Source organism: Mus caroli, unplaced genomic scaffold (genome assembly GCF_978045245.1).
Source record: "Mus caroli unplaced genomic scaffold, Mus_caroli_1 scaffold_1, whole genome shotgun sequence".
NCBI classification, from domain to species: Eukaryota; Metazoa; Chordata; class Mammalia; order Rodentia; family Muridae; genus Mus; species Mus caroli.
The window spans coordinates 138,456,916-138,460,780 of NW_028227256.1; the positions used below are offsets into that span (position 1 = coordinate 138,456,916).

General features: G+C 41.7%; 1 non-coding gene across 1 annotated transcript; it reads left to right on the forward strand.

Annotated features, from left to right (window-relative positions):
• The first annotated feature begins 248 nt into the window (after window positions 1–248).
• LOC115032568 (U6 spliceosomal RNA) lies at window positions 249–355 on the forward strand. Its single transcript, XR_003838213.1, has one exon. It is a non-coding gene; the product is annotated as a U6 spliceosomal RNA (small nuclear RNA).
• Window positions 356–3,865: the final 3,510 nt, after the last annotated feature.

Below are 3,865 nucleotides of genomic sequence, written 5' to 3' on the forward strand. Positions count from 1 at the left end.
ACTCTAGACATCTTCCTTATAATAATTTGGTGAAGACTGTTGCTGCTTTTTGAACTGGTCCAAAAAGACTACCTGAGGATAAGGTAAAGAGATTTATAATAATTGTACTGACAAAGAAATCTCAAAAAAAGCCTAACATATGCTTGATTCTCTAGTTTACTCTCATGAAGAACAATGTGATCAAGCTTATCAAACTTTTACAAGGAGAAATACAAAATGTATCGTTCAAGTAATAAAAGTGGACCAAGGTGCTCATTTCGGCAGCACATATACTAAAATTGGAAAGATACAGAGAAGATTAACATGGACCCTGCACAAGGATGACACACAAATTCGTGAAGCATTCCAAATTTTTCTTGTGGATACCTCGCCAGGATTTTTTCCTGTTGTAGTGAGTGTTCTGTGTAGTGCAGAATGTGTAAAACCATTTTTTTCTGTCTCAATTATGGACACCAGTAATCCCTTTTTCCATGATTATGCAACCAAAAGTATTTCCATATGGTCTCAAATGTTCTGTCAAAGACAAAAGTTGTCCCAGATGAGTCCACACAACATATACATAAACCTTTGTTGCAAAAAAAAAAAAAAGAAAAGAAAAAAAAATGAAAAAAGGAAAGAAAAATGTGAACCAGGAAATGCAGTGGAGATAAATCCTATATTTGAGAAGATAAGCAGATTAAGGGAGTGGTGACTTTAGGGCAAGGTCCCACCCAGGTAGGCTTGTTGTTTATATGTTGTCAATTGAGCAAGGAATAGTTATATCACATTAGGCATTTTTAGGACTCAGTTATTATTTTCATTTAGACTTTTAGTCTGAAGTAAACTATAATCCAGAAATGGAAGTCATCAGCATTTGGATATTTGGCCCTGATCTCAAGGAATAATGGCCATGACAAGCTTAGGTCCAGGCATGGTGATACATGTCTTTAATCCCAGTATTAAGAAGACAGAGCCATGCAGGTCTCTGAGTTCAAGGTCAATCTACAGTGTGAGTTGCAGAGCAACCAAGCTTAGGCATAGAAGGAGTTGGAAAACAGAAAGCTATTTATAATGTAAAAGAATAAGGGGACTATGTTAAGCTCCAGCAAGCAGCAGCTTCAGCCATATGGCTCTGGGTTTAAAGTCAAGAATAGAAGGGACTATTGGGACCATTGATGCTGGTTAGCTGGAAGTAAAAAATTAGTGGCAATTAAGAAACCAGCATCACAGAGGTGAAATCTTCTGGGAAGTGTTTCCTGAGAGAACAAAGAAGCTGTGTTCCAGAGATATCCAAGGTTATGCCTTGTGCTACAACTGGACTTGGTAATATGTAAGAATTACTTTAGTGAACCTGGTTTTGAAGGGATAAAGGGGTTATGGGGAGTAACTGAGGCTTGGCACTATGGGAGGCCAGGGGAGGTCACTGGAGAAGGTCCAGATTCCGTTGAAATTAATGACTGTCTCAGTTAGGATTACTATTGCTGTGAAGACACAGCATGACCAAGGCAACTCTTATCTGTTATGATGACATTTATTTCAGGTTGGCTTACAGTTTCAGAAGTTCAGCCCCTATATCTTGTTCTGAATCGAACCAGGAGAAGTTCAACTCTTCCAGGTATTGGGAGCCAACTCTTTTTTTTATTTTTATTTTTTTTAATTAGGCATTTTTTTCTTTCACTTCTCCAGTGCTATCCCAAAAGTCCCCCTCTCCCCCCACTCCCCTACCCACTCACTCCCACTTCCCGGCCCTTGCGTTCCCCTGCACTGAGGCATATAAAGTCTGCAAGACTTCGTCTCAGCTCCAAACTTTGTATCTGTAACTCCTTCCATGGGTGTTTTGTTCCCAATTCTAAGAAGGGGCAAAACGTCCACACCCTGATCTTCGTTCCTCCTGAGTCTCATGTGCTTCGCAAATTGTATCCTGTATCTTGGGTATTCTCAGTTTCTGGGCTAATATCCACTTATCAGTGAGTACATATCATGTGAGTTCTTTTGTGATTAGGTTACCTCACTCAGAATGATACCCTCCAGGTCCATCCATTTGCCTAGGAATTTCATAAATTCATTCTTTTTAATAGCTGAGTAGTACTCCATTGTGTAAATGTACATTTTCTGTATCCATTCCTCTGTTGAGGGGCATCTGGGTTCTTTCCAGCTTCTGGCTATTATAAATAAGGCTGCTATGAACATAGTGGAGCATGTGTCCTTCTTACCAGTTAGAACATATTCTGGATATATGCCCAGGAGAGGTATTGCAGGATCCTCTGGTAGTACTATGTCCAATTTTCTGAGGAACTGCCAGACTGATTTCCAGAGTGGTTGTACAAGCTTGCAATCCCACCAATAATGGAGGAGTGTTCCTCTTTCTCCACATCCTCGCCAGCATCTGCTGTCACCTGAATTTTTGATCTTAGCCATTCTGACTGGTGTGAAGTGGAATGGGAGACAACTCTTAGCAGAAAGCTGCTATCATCTCTGCAGCCATCTCGGGCTATTTACTTACAGGTGATACTTTTCCACCCTGACGAGAGACTTGTTTTCCTAGCATGATGTTTTTGCAAGAAGCCCACTACAGCTGAACACACTCTGATAGCATCTTGTTTTTCTCCTCTACGTCCTTGACCTGTGGTTAAGTGTCTCTAGCTGCACTCCCCAGTGAGTGCATATATACTCATAGTTGCCTTCCAATAAATGAGACCTGAGACTTCCGACTTGAGCAGACAAGGCTGTCTTCATTCTTCCCATCTCTTGTCCCTCATTCCCTCTCTTGCAGACCCCGTTGACATTGAATGACCCTTGGATCGGGTCACCTGGTGCCTGAATAGGGACAGCAAGAATGAGAGACTGGTGAGTCATAGTAAAGAAAATGGGGCAAGATATAAGTGTTGAGGGAAACTTTAGTTTCTCCAACGCTTGTACATACCTGGTTATATTAAGCAGTTTGTCACAACTCTTTGCCATGTTCTGCCTGCTGATGTCTTACAAAGTACTAAAGGAAAAGTGTAGCCCCATACTACCTGTTAGCAAGTTTCTCTGTGTGAAACTCGTAGACTTTATTTCCTTTATTTCCTTTGGCAAGCAGTACTTACTGTTTTGTTGGTTATTTCAAAGCATACCTGGGAATGGCAAAGTGCAGAAGCTGTGCCCATAGGCCTGCAGGGTCTCATAACCTGCATTGAAATGTTCTTTGTGGCAATTGCCCATCACTATACAGTCTCTGAGTCACACATGGATGACCTGGAGAAAAAGGTGGCCAAATATCATGATCCTGAATGCCCCCTCCCCGCCGCGCTTTCAGAGACTTCCTCCATTTGCCTGATGGACCACCTAATTGTGTCCTAGGGATGGCTGTTATGGACCCTAGGAATTGCAGGATAAAAATCTCAGCCATCAAACAACAAATAGAATTAGAAGAAGAGTATCAGGACTTAGTTAATCAGCTACAAGAATTAAAGACTGGGAAGATATCTCTGGAGGGCAATTCCACCCGAAAAGATCCCCTGGATTGTAGCATTCCTCAATGTGGAATCCAAAGACAGCCCCTGCACTCTAGCTCTAGTTCAGCCACAGATCGCTCAGAGGAGGGAGAAGCTGAGGCATTCCCTGTATCAGAGACCACAATGCTCAAAGGTTTGGTTGGAGACACCACACAGGTTTCAATTTCCAAATTATTAAAGAATTTAAAAATGCAATGTCACAAAACGGTGCCACTGTTCCTTTTACTCTTGCAATCCTGGAATCTGCCTCAGAGGAGTGGCTGACTCCTGGCGATTGGTATACCCTAGTAAGAGCAGTTCTTAGTGGTGGTGACCATCTTATCTAGAAATAAGAGTATCATGAGAATTGTAAAGCGAGGGCTCAAAGGAATGCTCATGTAGGCAATGCT